General features: G+C 36.4%; 1 protein-coding gene across 9 annotated transcripts in view; it reads right to left on the bottom strand.

Annotated features, from left to right (window-relative positions):
- The window catches only part of LOC117341271 (hemicentin-1-like), a 111,797-nt gene that overhangs the window by 65,564 nt on the left and 29,291 nt on the right, over positions 1-16,942 (bottom strand). The window contains exon 1 of one of the 9 annotated variants that reach the window (XM_033903123.1): positions 1,953-2,066. The exons of the other annotated variants lie outside the window; for them this stretch is intronic. The gene's annotated coding sequence lies outside the window, so the exon portion shown is untranslated. Of the gene's footprint in view, positions 1-1,952; positions 2,067-16,942 lie in introns of those variants that run through there. 9 annotated transcript variants of the gene reach the window in all.

Below are 16,942 nucleotides of genomic sequence, written 5' to 3'. Positions count from 1 at the left end.
AACATGTAAACTCAAGGTCAATGGTGTCGGGTGGATATGGACAGTGAAGATGTATCGGTCACGCTTAAGTCATCGACAATTTGTGGTGATTCGTAAAAAAAATGTAGGAAAAAATCCTGATGTACAGTAGAAATATGTGTGCTCGTGTTGTAGACAGGTGTCAGGTCAATCCATCACCTGTCCAGGTGTACTAATTACTCATAATATCTACTCATGGGGCCTTCCATGGGGCAATTCTCACAAATCATAAAGATCTGGGGCCTGCCATGGGGTAATTTCATAATGGATAAAAAAAATAGTCATTTTGAGATGTACACTTTAGGAATAGTTCAGCAATAAACTGATAATCTAATGAATTTAAAAAAGAAAGTATATAAATTTACAAAAGTATACAGGGGGAGCTTTAGGGGGGTGTTAAACACATAATATAAAGAGGCTCCCTAGGGGAAATATGATGGATTGTAAATAGAACCATGTGACTTTTGACAGTATATTCATAAACCACCCAGGGGTCAGACAAGAAAACCTGACCTTACTTCCTGTTCAAGGTGACCCATATATAGATATTTATCTGAGGACATTGATAATAAATTAATGTTTATTTTGTACCAGGTTAATAATTTGTTTTCATTATGATTAAAAACGGAAGATATATATGACATGTCAGGTCTATATTTCATTAAGGAAGTAAATCAATTATGATTTTTAAAATTACATGATCTTTACGAAATACGTCAATTATCCTTCCACTTAAATAGTCAGTATAGAAGACCGACAAATATAAAAATAACAATAATTGATTCCATCATGAAATCTGCTTGTTAAATTCTTGACAAAATTTGACTCGACACACAAGAACAAGAATATTTCAATGTTAAACTTTTTAAAAATGTTAGAGGGACAAAGCAATTTTTCAATTACCATTTCTTTGTAATGAGATAGGACACAACTACCTATAATTCGTGCTCTGCACAAAAGTTGCCCTTGTCCATATGGCTGAATATCAGAGCTACCCTTATATACCTGCAGTGTAATTTAAGCAATTGGCATGAAAATATTCAATTGAAAAACACAAATATGATTATCACATACAATACTAAAATCTACACCAGTCCCACAGACAGAAGACATGTCTCCTTATCTCGTCATAATGTGTTAATTAAATTCCAGTCTACACAAATACATGAAAAATTTGATATTTTACATATGGTGCATAAATTCAGGAGACAGATCATATTTCATATCTAAAAAATATTTACAAAATGTTTGCCATTTTAACCCATATCTATCATATTGCTGAAAATTAAACTTCTTTTCTTCTTTTTTTTAAACTTTTCCTACAATATAATTGTGACTCAAAATTTGGTGGAAATATTGATCGTTTGTGTCAATGCAATGGAATATACTCTCTAATACAATGCACTTAAATACAGCATCAATTTTGGTGTATTTTCTCGATCTCCTTAAAGAATATCATAATTCTGTCTATTTGAAAAGAAAGTCACCTTATCACTTTTAATTGTGTCAATCCAATCCTCTTTACTACAATATATCTGATACAATTTCTATTTTTTGGTGTATTATCTCAATCTTCTTAAAAATATCAAAATTTTGTCTGTTGGAGACAGGAAGTCATACTTCAGTAAAGAATTATTCTCTGTATTCCTTTGTACAGAGAATGTCAGGATACTCACATTCAGAACAGGAAGTATATTGCTCCATACCTAACACCTCTATAATATTCTTTACTTATAATTATGGCAAAACCAGCCCTCTCATATGGAAAACACAAAATAATTCACCAATGACAAATTTCTTGGCCTATCGTTTGTTTTTTTCAGGGTCTAAATTCTCTCCAGACAGATTCTTCGTCTCACACCTTTTTGGTGCAGTCTTTTTCTCATTTTTTCCCCCTTAATAATATCCTTTCAACCAGAATTCAAATAACTCACCTCAACACTTTTCAGTCTATATCCTTTAGAGTTTTTGATAAAATCCTTTCAGCCAGAACAGAGATAATCCATCCACATCAACACTTCGTTTAATCCAGTTTGTCTTTCAGTAAAACGCTTCCAAACAAAACACGTCACGTCAGAAACTTTTAGATCTATCTTTTAAGATTTTTTTTTTTTTTTTTTTTGTAAAATCTTTTCACACAAATCATAGATCATTCACCTGAACACCTTCTTTGTCTATCGTCATGCTACTTTTGTCAAGTCTCTCTAGTGATGATCTGCCCCGACACCTTTTTTTTGTCTGTCCTATAACACGTGCTAGAGGCTTATACTCGTCCAATGACTCGTAATAAAACTAACGGGTCAACCATTGATGACTGCTGGTGACAAATTCTGACAGATTGATTAAGACCTCTCAATCGTCCCCTTTCACGGTTCATTGAACGTGAGTAAGGCTCCATGGTTGTGGATCGTCATATAGGGGTCAAAGGCATCGTCTATACATTATCATGAAACATCCAATCAAAAGACGTATAAAAGTTCTTGCTAATAAAACATTAAATTAATTGAGCATCTTCAAATTTCAATTTCTCATTTTCTTAAGGGTCATGGATGACTAGTTACGAGTTAAAATGAATAAGAATTGTCTGTCTTAGATAGATACCTGACAATTTAGGGATTACGAGCTGTTGTTGTTTACCTGTAACGACTTTCTGTAGATATCTGCCGACTGTCAGGTAAATCTTCCCATTAATCTGGCCACACAAAAGACTAGATGGTCAAGCTGCTAATCCAGGTGTATAGGGATAGTGTCCCGAGGCACTGGACAGTGGTCAAACTAATTGTCCCAAGATCTTTATCTCTTTTCACCCTGTCAATCTACAATAGGTGTAGACAATGTCCAGTATTACATTGGTCAAGTCTGACTAGTGGTAAAAATAGACAGCTACAAAACAGGAAGTCTCACACAGCTCACATGGGCTTGTGGCAATAATATAGAGCCTATAGTCTACAAGTAGTCAAGTCTGACAAGTGGTACAAATAGACAGCTACACTGGCTGGAAGTATCACACAGCTCATCCTGGGCTTGTGGCAAAACCATATCTAGAGCTTATGTACGCAAAACAGTCGTATATGAAGTAAATAACACATTGATAAAGTCTGACTGGTGATCAAATTAGACAGCTACACCTGCAGGAAGTCTTGCAGAGCTTATCATAGGCCTGTAAGGAATAGAGCTTTAGGTTACAAAAGACTCTCATACAGTAAACACACATTGGTAAAGTCTTGACGTAAAGTGACAAAAATTTCCATCGTGGACTTGTGGCAAAACCTTATGAGGCTCACAAAATCAGTCTAAAACACTATTATGGGGAGTGGAAGTGTTCGGAAAGCACAGCAAGACATCTTCAAACAACTATAGATTTATACTGGTCACCAAAAATTTAGACTGGACAGTCAGTTTCACACTATGGTCACAGCTGAAACAGCTATATCTACATAATGGTCAATAAAACGATTTTATGGAGAACAGTCTAACATTGGACAAACATTGTCAAAGAAAAGACCACATACTGGTCAATATCACACTGGACTGCTACAAGCTTATGTCATCCTCTCGGCCTAGGAAATGAGAATCATGGTCAGTTATTGTGTATACCTGTGACAGGTCATCCTAGGTTTAATTCCAGGTGAGAAGAAAATGGAGGCAGTCCATTTCTAACGGGGTAGAACTGTAGGGAAACAGATCTGATTAAGGCTGTATGCTACTTTTCTAACAAATATTTTTAACAAACATTTCTAATGGGGTAGAACTGTATGGAACAATATTTGCTTAAGGCTGTATGCTACTTTCCTAACAAACATATCTTCTTTTTCCAAAAAGTTCCAACATGAATCGAAGCTTCACATGTAAAACATTCTTCATAGTTTTTATAAACTTTTTTGATACAAGTTTATAAACCATTATAAAGAATGTTTTATAAATAACTAAATAAACAAACAAATACATAAATAACATGCAGACAGTTGACTGAATACTTTTCATTTTCAGTATTACGCACCTTCTTGATTATGCTCACAAACCACTGTAGCATTACGCCCAGATAATTGCTAACTGGACACTAAGGTCCAGCCTGGTCAATATGCCTCAGTGACCAAGCAAATATTTATTTTATATCTAGGCCTAGGTGAGTGTACCTATTCTTAAACACGTTTCAGAAAGCATTATCCCACATTTAAAGGGATTACAAACACGGTTTTCAATAGATCTGACAATTACTGAGGAAAACAGATTTCAATTGGCCAATAGAAACGTCTGGCGGGACAATACTTATGTTTTCGTAAGATTTAACACCTGGTTCTACCAGAGAGTAAACATCAACAAAACTTGAATACAAATCCTAGTCTATATACAAACATAGAATCTATTGTCTGAGATATAAGTAAGATACATCGGACGATCCGTGATTTAGATTCACAACATAAGTACTGAACTATGGACTATGGGTTACGATCCTGAAAAAAAACTGGAAAATGTCTGTGAACATTGTATGACCCCTCCAATCACAGTATCTATGAGGATTTACAGTTCAGATACTTAACTAAAATTATCATGGGCTAAATTTAGAGTTATGATCCTGAAAAAACCCGGAGAAGGGTTGTGAAAATTGTACAGCTGATTCCGACTTCGATAAAAATAAATATAAATGTATAAACCTCTCAGATCCAAAATGAGCTTTTAAAAAAATTGTATTTAATCAGTTAAAGAGAAGTCATTAAATATGGAAGAGAAAACAAATTCCAATTCAACTACACACCAATAATGTCTTAACCCAAAAAGAACAACCTTGATACAAGACCTCAGTACAGTATCTATATCAATGATTCCTGACAGTACCATATCTCTGATAACCTTCTCAACTTGAGGGCATGCAGACAGTAAAACAGAGAAACAATATATAAACCTTAGACCATTTTGTTAAGAAGTATCTTTGTACCTCTTTAGCAGCAATATTATAATCCTGTTATATCTTTGATAATAGTTTAAAAGCCAAAATTTATTATCTTTACTTTCTAGCTTTAAAATTTAAACTTTATCAATTTTACAACAATTGTGAAAAAAAGTTATTCAATCTTATATTTGCTCAGATGGAAGCGTACCAGGGATCTTAAGGGGTCTTACCACACTGAGGAAACCAGAACTCATGTGGTCGGGCAGGTGCACGTGACCCCTATAACTTTTCACGTCCAAATGGGGAATTGAACTCTGGTTGCATTTAAGGCAAGTGTGTTACCACCCGACCACTCAATTTTCAGCTTTAGACTACATAAGAAATATTATCAATGCTATTTCCTAGATTTTAAATAATCATGTCCACGAAAGCCCTAAAACCCACAACCCAACTGTAATGTATTAGTTTGGTGTACAAAATCATTGTGCACTTGTCAACCTATAATTAACAGCTACTGAGGTGTATCGAAGATTGTGACAGTTTACAGTACAGGAGATTGTGACGACCGTTTACAGTATCAGAGATTGTGACGACCGTTTACAGTACAGAAGATTGTGACGACCGTTTACAGTATCCGAGATTGTGTGATGGTTTACAGTAGGCTTACAGTCTGCGTACAGTGTTAAGGTTAATGAAAGTACACATAAAACTGTCACATGGTTTGGGATCTTAGACTTCTTTACTCAAACTTGCTCTAGTAACCGATGGCTTTATAATAAACGGCACACGATCAAAACACTACCACCCACAGTACACAGCAATTTACCACGTCTAATGACACCTTGTGTACAAGTGAGAAAACAGCACAGAAATATCCAACATATTGACTCAAAACTACCATCCACGATATACAACAAACCATGTCTAACAATACCTAGTGTCCAACGGAAAACAACATCCAAGATCATGACTGAACAAGAGGCCCATGGGTCCTAACGGTCACCTGAGTCACCTGAGTTTTGAAATATTTAAGTGAAGTTGACCCTTTTTGGCCCTGCCCATCAGACCAGGGGGCAGTCAGGGCCAACACGTGCATACCACCAGGCTGTCATCCCATACTGATAATGTTGACAAATAAGTTAAAGCGAATTCCAATAGAAATCAAACAAATGAGTCAAAAATGTTATTTCCCTTTATAAACTACAGCAAAGTGTCAGACTTTGTCTCAGACGACTGAAAAGCTACCATCAACCTTATTCAACAAACCATGTCTAACAATACCATGCAGTCACAACAGAGAGCAACACAATGTTATAGGAAAGAGTAATGAAAAATGACATCTAGCGATGGGGGTCGAACAAGCAACCTCCGAGTCTCCAGGACACCCTACCACTAGGCTAAAGGTAAATTCACATTAGTTGGAGCTAGTAAGGTGACTTTGTACTTACTAATTTAACACTACTACCTTCTTGACGAAATCTTTTCCCTGACGACAACCATAGCCCAGGTTCTTTGTCTCTAAAGAATCTACTTTTACACTATTACCTTCTTCACAAAATCTTCACTCTGACGAAGCTTACAATCAGAGTGGTCATGGCACCAAATCTGTAATGGGCAGGTCAGTAATGAAAAACATTCTGACCGCCCTGGACCTCAAACTATCAATGTCTCGCTAAAATAGAATAACATAATTCTAAAGAGTTTCATTTCATCTAACCAGTAATTTAAATTTTATGTGCTGTTTAAAAACCAGCTGTTGCCATTATTTCAATAAAATTTCACTTTTTATAATGTATTGTGACATCAGCCGCTCCAAATTAACTGACTGTTATTGTGAGTAGTCTGTAATCGTTATCAGAGTGGCGATATATATATACTTCAGGTATCACATCAAGATCGGCTGATAATCTGTCGATGTGGTCCACTCCCAGGTCAATCAACCGGACTGTATCACATAGCAAATATTGTTTATACGACATACAGGCAGCCACCTAACCACACACAAATATTGTTTATTATTTATATATAATAGAACCTACACACTATTATATAAATATCAGCCCCCAACAACCTTGGTGTCTTTCATAGAACAAAGACGTGAGTGTCTTAATTGAAATGGCAGACAGAAATGAAACAACTACCTCTGTTTTTCTCTTTTGGAATAAATATTTAAACAAAAGTATACAATGCCTCTTTTCCCCCCTCTGACATTTGGAAAGAATTCTCAAGAGATTTTAATGTTTTATAAAATAAATACTTTTGTCTCATCTCGGAGGAGATATAACAGCTAGGCTTACATAAAGATGATGGTCTTGGTCAAGGGTAGAGACTTATGGTCAAGGGAAGAGACTTGGTCAAGGGAAGAGTGTTGGTCAAGGGAAGAGTGTTGGTCAAGGGAAGAGACTTATGGTCAAGGGAAGAGACTTGGTCAAGGGAAGAGTGTTGGTCAAGGGAAGGGACTTGTGGTCAAGGGAAGAGACTTGTGGTCAAGGGAAGAGACTTGGTCAAGGGAAGAGACTTGTGGTCAAGGGAAGAGACTTGGTCAAGGGAAGAGACTTGTGGTCAAGGGAAGAGACTTGTGGTCAAGGGAAGAGACTTATGGTCAAGGGAAGAGTGTTGGTCAAGGGAAGAGACTTATGGTCAAGGGAAGAGTGTTGGTCAAAGGAAGAGACTTATGGTCAAGGGAAGAGACTTGTGGTCAAGGGAAGAGACTTATGGTCAAGGGAAGAGTCTTATGGTCAAGGGAAGGGACTTGGTCAAGGGAAGAGTCTTGGTCAAGGGAAGAGACTTATGGTCAAGGGAAGAGTCTTGGTTAAGGGAAGAGATTCGGTCAAGGGAATAGCTCATGATGTTGTCATGTGAACCAAATAATAGTGAACATCAATGCTAAAGGACTACCATAACTTTCTACATATACCCTACATGCTAAATAGTTATTTCTGAATGTCACTTTTGTAAGAGAGAGGATTCAGTGTACTACCAATCGGTAGTCTGCTGGTGCTGGACATCTTGAAATATTTTTACAAATTGCTAAAAAAAAATTATGATTCATTTTTTTCTTGCAGACTATCCCCTGGAGCAGGTACCATGCAGGAAATTAAGGAATCCTAAGTGTAATACAGGATAGGTTTAGGTCAGACGTTTACCACGAACCGGAGAACAGTGTATGGTTACAATGTGATCTCCGCCAATGTGACACTGTCATTATTGTGTTCTCAAATATGAAAAAAACCTCTTGAATATGGATGAAAATCTCATTCTGCATTCAAAAGCAGAAGTTATATATGATAGCCATGTTACTCTATAACCTAGACAGGTTCATTATACTGCGCTATTAAGATGACATGCCAGGAAAAGTCGTAGGATATTTCTACTAAAACGTTTTCTGTGGATCGTGCATAGACATAAAATAAATAATTCATTCAGTGGTAAAGTCCAGAGTGTCGTCAGGTAAGCCTTACCTGCAGATCGTATTACATAATTTGTCCCGCATTTCAAATACGGAAAATTTAATTTGCACACGATTTAAATGTAAATAAAACCTTGTTGTAATCGTATTCAAGAGACAGATTTCAAACCATTTAAGATTTAGACCTCCAATAAAATTTTAGTTGACTGAGAATACTGTCCTTCCCGACAACAGCCAGTGCTAGTCTCTATGATGAAATGAAACAGATAACCCTACCTCATTTGAGGTGGAAAAAACTTTTAAAAAAAGAAAGCACCAATCAAATGCTGTGTATCATTTGTCCCTGAAAAAAATTACTGGACAAGGTTTTGGGTACTCCCTTCCCTGTTGTCTAGTATACTGGACAAGGTTTTGGGTACTCCCTGTTGTCTGGTATACTGGACAAGGTTTTGGGTACTCCCTTCCCTGTTGTCTAGTATACTGGACAAGGTTTTGGATACTCCCTGTTGTCTGGTATACTGGACAAGGTTTTGGGTACTCCCTGTTGTCTAGTATACTGGACAAGGTTTTGGGTACTCCCTGTTGTCTAGTATACTGGACAAGGTTTTGGGTACTCCCTGTTGTCTGGTATACTGGACAAGGTTTTGGATACTCCCTGTTGTCTAGTATACTGGACAAGGTTTTGGGTACTCCCTGTTGTCTGGTATACTGGACAAGGTTTTGGGTACTCCCTTCCCTGTTGTCTAGTATACTGGACAAGGTTTGGGTACTCCCTTCCCTGTTGTCTGGTATACTGGACAAGGTTTTGGGTACTCCCTTCCCTGTTGTCTGGTATACTGGACAAGGTTTTGGGTACTCCCTTCCCTGTTGTCTGGTATACTGGACAAGGTTTTGGGTACTCCCTGTTGTCTGATATACTGGACAAGGTTTTGGGTACTCCCTTCCCTGTTGTCTGGTATACTGGACAAGGTTTTGGGTACTCCCTTCCCTGTTGTCTGGTATACTGGACAAGGTTTTGGGTACTCCCTTCCCTGTTGTCTGGTATACTGGACAAGGTTTGGGTACTCCCTTCCCTGTTGTCTAGTATACTGGACAAGGTTTTGGGTACTCCCTGTTGTCTAGTATACTGGACAAGGTTTTGGGTACTCCCTTCCCTGTTGTCTGGTATACTGGACAAGGTCCCTGTTGTCTAGTATACTGGACAAGGTTTTGGGTACTCCCTGTTGTCTAGTATAGTGGACAAGGTTTTGGGTACTCCCTGTTGTCTGGTATACTGGACAAGGTTTTGTGTACTCCCTTCCCTGTTGTCTGGTATACTGGACAAGGTTTTGGGTACTCCCTTCCCTGTTGTCAAGTATACTGAACAAGGTTTTGGGTACTCCCTTCCCTGTTGTCTAGTATAGTGGACAAGGTTTTGGGTACTCCCTGTTGTCTGGTATACTGGACAAGGTTTTGTGTACTCCCTTCCCTGTTGTCTGGTATACTGGACAAGGTTTTGGGTACTCCCTTCCCTGTTGTCAAGGATACTGACAAGGTTTGGGTACTCCCTTCCCTGTTGTCTAGTATAGTGGACAAGGTTTTGGGTAACTCCCTGTTGTCTGGTATACTGGACCAGGTTTGTGTACTCCCTTCCCTCGTTGTCTGGTATACTGGACAAGGTTTTGGGTACTCCCTCCCTGTTGTCAAGTATACTGAACAAGGTTTTGGGTACTCCCTTCCCTGTTGTCTGGTATACTGGACAAGGTTTTGGGTACTTCCTTCCCTGTTGTCTGGTATACTGGACGAGGTTTTGGGTACTCCCTTCCCTGTTGTCTGGTATACTGGAACAGGTTTTGGGTACTCCCTTCCCTGTTGTCTGGTATACTGGACAATGTTTTGGGTACTCCCTTCCCTGTTGTCTGGTATACTGGACAAGGTTTTGGGTACTCCCTTCCCTGTTGTCTGGTATACTGGACAAGGTATTGGGTACTCCCTTCCCTGTTGTCTAGTATACTGGACAATGTTTTGGGTACTCCCTTCCCTGTTGTCTGGTATACTGGACAAGGTTTAGGTACTCCCTTCCCTGTTGTCTAGTATACTGGACAAGATTTTGGGTACTCCCTTCCCTGTTGTCTAATCAATACAGAATTAAGTGCTTAGAACAAATTGGTTGTAAAATTATTTATCCAAGGAAAGAAAATCACCTAACAGTGCACATCAACCAATGATAATTTATTTTAAGAGTAAAATTTTGTAAAATGTGAATAATTTTAAATAAAAAGTAGTTATTATAATAAAATATTTCTGGGAGTTGCCTAAACCTGTCAATCAACCAGGCAAGTTACATAAAATGTCATATATTTTTTCGTCTTTGAGATGGCAACTCCGGTCAAAGAAAGGACATACATCTCGAGCTCAAAGACAAGAATGAAGGTTGTTTAAATTTTCATGATGGTGGTTTTATAATGACATGGTGTCATATTCCGCAGTAGGTTTGAAATTTCACCTGCTGTGATCCAGCTTGTAAACCAGAGCAAGATAAATAAAACATATTAGCTTTTGTTATTTAAATAAGGACGAGTCATGAGACAGGAGAGCTCCTCTCATGATCTCCAGTTCAAAGTACAGATGGTTGTGATCATTAAAGGACATGAGGCTCCCTGACAAGTTTGGTGTGTTTTAGGACAATTTGGTATAGAAGAGGTTTCTCTATACACAAACTACAAGAATGGAGTATGAGAGAATATGTATACATAATGGTAGTTTATGAGTTGGGGATATTTAAACACCGTCAATTTAATGAAAAACGTTATCATTTTGTGAAAGTGAACTCTATTATGACATCGAATATCATATTTGACTTTTAAACATGAAACTGCTTTAGACCTAGATTGATCTAGATAAAATCATCATATAAATCTACGAAACGTCAAATAATTTAATTTCTATTTCCGAGACGAGTTGTTTAACTAAAGCATCATCAACAGTGTCATTAAGTCTCCACAAGCTGAGATCAATAATATTATTCTAAAATAAAATAGAGACTTTATCTCAAGCTTAGCTTACAGATGAATAAACGAAGGACTTTTTATCAAGCTTAGCTTACAGATGAATAAACGAAGAACTTTTTCTCAAGCTACATTAGCTTACAAATAGATTTAGAGCTACCATACATATGCTAGTGAAAACACACTTAATCTCAAACTAATTAGCTTACAAATAAATTTAGAGTTAATTACCATACATATGCTAGTGAAAAAACAAGACTTTTGCAAGCTTAAAGCTAAGGAAGAATGGATAACCATACTCATTAACTGAAACTACTGCATTAATTAAAAAGAAGTGTATACAAATAAATGTATTTGATAGAATGAATGTGTGATACATGATTATTGTGACTGCTTGTGAAGGCCCTGAAGAGAGTCAATGGTATATATGATAAAGCATCAAAATCAAATCAAGAAATAATATAAAATCATTAAATTTTAACTATAATATTTTCATCAGAATGAAATCAATCACATTTCATGAGAAAATTGAAGTAAAATCATCATATATCAATGTATAAACAATTTTTCAGGAATATGTCATTGAAATTTTTATTGTTAAACACATGTGTTCTGTCAAAACAATTAAGACTATTGTTTTTTTGAATATGTTAAAATGAGGCAAAGGTACTCGAGCATTATAAGCCATGGAATAGCTGTCACCTTAAAACACGATACAGGGGCACAGAAGTTATATTTCTATAAAATTGATAGCTATCATATTATCGAAAGAGATTTAAGAGGTTGGATATAAAACCTGGCTGACAAAGCTAGAAATCTCCAGTCACGGAATTTTGAATTACACTTATATTTCCAAAATTGAAAGTTATATTTAATCTGAAACCAGATGTGCTGAACATAAATTGGATAAAGAAGTAATAGTAATCTCTATTTCAGACCTGTACACTTGTAAAAATGAATAAAAAAAAATCTGTATCGTATTGTTAATGTCTATGTACAAGAAAGTACATTCGTCACGGTTTTCAGATATGAAATATACATTTCTTTATGAAATATGTCTCCATTTTCTATAGGAGCACGATACAGATCATAGCAATTATTGTTGGAAACGAAGGGTCGTGACTGCTGTATAAATGAAAAAGATCTGGGTATCATATTACAGTAAATATTCCTATTGTTGAATGAATAATGCGGTATATGTTTTCAGAAATCAACTCAATATGTTGTTTAGATGCTACATGATCTTCCCGTAGGTCAAATATTCTTCGTTGACTGAACACTGAGAGGTATTTTGAATTTGCTCCGTATAAAAACTGGACAATAACGCTTTTGTGTGCGGTGAAATGGATCCAATCGGTGAACCATAACAGATGTAAAACTCGCGTGAACCTCCCCTAGTATAGAATATTCTTAAGAAATCATTTCATGGGAACGAAAGCTCATTAACTCGTATAAAATGCACTTTCACGTAACATCCCACCCTTTAAAAGATCTTTTTTTTTATAAAGTACCCTTTTTTAAAAGACTTTTTTCAGGGCTGTATATGCCACATGTCTACTGTGAGACAGGCATTGTATTTTAAAGGTGCCAACTACAAGTTAATTCCTTGGCAGAAATGCTAGGAGTCCTACCTTCATCAGCTTGGAGTGTAACGCATATATATATAGATTGTACTTTTATTGTAAACAGATTTAATCCTTCAAATTTTCATTCATATATCTCATTTTCTGTGATCAACTGTTCCTTACACATCAATAAAAATGAGTTAATGTTAATTTTTTTTCACAACAATTTTTTTTGTCTGGTTTATGGCTACAGTCAAAAGGAAAAAAAAAAACAATGAAGAAAAAAAACAATGAAAGTACATGTATATGTATGTGTTCGCTTTGATCTATAATTCTACCAAAATTTGATATTTCCTTCCCATCTCCCCGAGGTTCTTTTTCAGATTTTTAAGAGATATCATATATCAAAATGAGACTATATGTACATTAGAGGTAAACTATGATCTGGTTTTTGCCATAATATCTTGTACTTTCAAAACTGGGTGCAGTTTTGAGTCTAAAATACCAATGTAAACCATCATTATGTCTTACGAAATCTAATCGGTTTGAAAGCCGAAAGAATGTAGATATAAACGTATGCCTAGGTCAAATCCGACAGACATTTTTCAGTGTCATATTTTTTTGCAGTGGCGGAATGAGGTATGCATGTCACTAGAGATCAAATGAAAAGGCAAATTTACAATGCACTTTTGTGGAACTCTTCAATGAACATCAACTGAGGTAAAAAAATTCCATTCCATTTCTCTATATCAGATGGACAAAAATCTAATTTTAATTTCGCACTGTAATATTTTTCTCTTTAGGATAAGACATTTTCATGATTTTTTTCTCTCTCAAATTACAGACGTCTGCCAAGCTGTCGGGGATATAAATTCACACCTATTTCTCTCCCAGCATTTTATTGCACATCCTCAGAATACATTTCCATCTACTTAAATCAATATAAATGTTGGAACGAGCAAATGATTATCAGTTAAATTCAGAAATTTTTATAATCGGCGTACACTAGATTACATGCTGTGATCGACTTAACTTAAAAAATCTGACTTCTGTAGAATTTTTTAACAGATTTTTCATTTACGTATATATATCCTTCAGCCGAAACTGGTCTCCTGTTTTTATGAACTTGCAAGTTGAAACATATGCACTTGGAGAGCTCTATACCTCAGATAATTATAATCTTAAATTTCATCTAAAAATGAGTTGTGCCATGTATATCTCCAACATAACTCCAGTATTCAGAGCACGCGTATATCACCAACAGTCTTATGAATTTCCATGAGTAACTCAGAAGTTTGAAACACTACCCAACACAATTTAAAATTTCACAGCAAGCATATCGTGTTACATGACGTACATCTCAAAATCTGTCCATTACAGGCAAAAATCTGTCCATTACAGGCAAAAATTATCTCCACAAGGCACCACCTGACATCAACATTACCATAAAACAGCAATGTTGTAAAATTTTAAAATTTACACTTTTAAACATATTATTTAAACTGAAGTTATCATATGGCATATGAAATATCATGAATGATAGAATTACCTAATCAACTTGCTCTTTCCAAGTCTGATGAAACATCGTTAATTGCTCTACTCAATTCTTCATCAGGTTAACTGGCATATTGTCATTTAGAGTGTGTTTCTAAACTAAACAAAGAGAACAAATAGAGCAGAGAAATTTCAGGCCAGAAGTACTTTCTCCATTATAAATGGGATCTAAATAATGAAAATGATATGCGTCAATTTTAAATGTGACATGCAACATTCAATTTTTGTAAAATCTGTCTTAGCAAGTCTACTGGGTTTTTTTTGTTAACAAGAACTCTGAATATTTTCATCAGATTTTTTCTTTTCTTTTCATATTCCAAATACAACTGACGTGCACAGATGCTGTCATTTTTGACCAACTTTTACAAAAGTAATGATGTTCACAAACAGCCTAAATGACCCTAGATTGACCTCATTTTCACTATTTTCATACCTAACCTTTTGGTAAAAGTTACATTAAAATCCTTTCAGAATTAAAGCCACATGAAAGAAAGAAACAGAAAAAGAAAGAAAGAAAGATAGAAAGAAAGAAAGAAAGAAAGAAAGAATAAGAAAGAAAGAAAAACTTTACCCTAATTAACTTTTTACAATTGGGTCATGGATATGTCAACATGTTCAATATTGGTAAATTTCAAGCCCAATCAAACTTGATTTCAAGCCCTAAATTTGATAGAAATGAAACTTAAAATTTGAATTTCAAAACGCTTTATCATGTTTTATAAACATTGATCAGTAAATAAATCACTTGATGTAGAAATGATTTATGAGATCGGATGATTGATGAGACCTTGTAAACAGACCAAAAAATCTATCATATACCTCATTAAATTCAATCAAAATTTATTACAGGTTGAAACATCCTACAGTAGAAGGCTGTATATCCGAGCCAATCTGGAGACATGTATATTGTTCCGTTATGCATATGTTCCGATATGTCACTTCAATTATCAACACATGAGTTAGGTTCGTATGGCATATGTGTCGATGAAGCAGAAGACTCTTACTCTTCCGGAACACCTGGTCTTATTCCCCTTGAGCTTTTTCAATGATTTCCATGGAAACCTTTATTTTATTTTATATTTGCCCTTATTTCATTGATTTTGAGTTTGATATATTAAGTCTGTATTTATTAAGTCTGTATTTTCTGGGTTTTTTTGTTATGTAGAAGAAGTTTGGATAATTGAGAATTAATTCTAAAATGCAGTGTTCTGAAATGCAGTGTGTTCCACTGAACTTAGTATGTATATCTAGTCCACCACAGACCTACATACCAAAATGGTTCGAAGACATGACATCCGAGTGCAGTACTTTACAGGAGAAGGTTGGTTTTGAGGATGATGACATTTCTACTGAACTGAAATGGACATCAGGGCTTATTACCAGGCATAGGTAATACTGTATAACTATTATAACCCCCCCCCCCCCCCCCCTTCTCCTCACTACCATATAACAGAGAGTAAGAGAAAGGACTACTTCTATAACGGTTACTATGGTACACACCCCTCCCTACCTCTAACTAATTATAACATATAACAGAAAGTATCAGTTTTAGTCATGTAATTAACACTTCTGATAAATTGGCCCAACACTTTTGTAATCTCAAAAAATATGTCAAGACCAATTATAAACCTGATTCAACATGGTCTTCATTCTGTCAAATAAACCCCAATGTTTGGAGATAATTTGCCCGCCCAGAACTTGGGGGTGGGGATTGGGGATTGGGGTATCTGTAGATAAGGACTAATGAGGGATCTTTAAAGAGCTGATATCACTGGAGAATTAGAAGGAAAAGTTATATGTATATATAAACTGTTGTTTTAACACATTAACTGGAGTGTGTGTCAGCAGGGTTTGTTTATTTTATTAGAGAGTAAGAGGCTGGGGTATGAAAACTGTTACCATTATTTTGTAACCTAGCCTAACATAAACAATGATGTAATGACATCTGTAATGAGTATGTTACTGACCAGTAAAATCTACTGGCCACACAGCATACTTGATTCACATTAGTGGTCAGCTTTTAGGGGTCAGATTTAGGGACCAGAGCTAGGGACCAGGTTTTGAGGGTCAGATTTAGGGACCAGCTTTTGGGGTTCAGATCTAGGGACCAGAGGGTTAGGGGCCAGCTTTTGGGGTTCAGATCTAGGGACCAGAGGGTTAGGGGCCAGCTTTTGGGGTTCAGATCTAGGGACCAGAGGGTTAGGGTCCAGCTTTTTGGGTTCAGATTTAGGGACAGAGGGTTAGGGGCCAGCTTTTAGGGGTCAGATTTAGGGACCAGAGCTAGGGACCAGGTTTTGAGGGTCAGATCTAGGGACCAGCTTTATGGGTCAGATTTAGGGACAGAGGGTTAGGGGCCAGCTTTTGGGGTTCAGATCTAGGGACCAGAGTTAGCTGCCAGGTTTTGGGGTTCAGATCTAGGGACCAGAGGGTTAGGGGCCAGCTTTTGGGGTTCAGATCTAGGGACCAGAGGGTTAGGGTCCAGCTTTTTGGGTTCAGATTTAGGGACAGAGGGTTAGGG

Source organism: Pecten maximus, chromosome 13 (genome assembly GCF_902652985.1).
Source record: "Pecten maximus chromosome 13, xPecMax1.1, whole genome shotgun sequence".
NCBI classification, from domain to species: Eukaryota; Metazoa; Mollusca; class Bivalvia; order Pectinida; family Pectinidae; genus Pecten; species Pecten maximus.
This window is presented reverse-complemented; position numbering and strand designations above follow the sequence as displayed.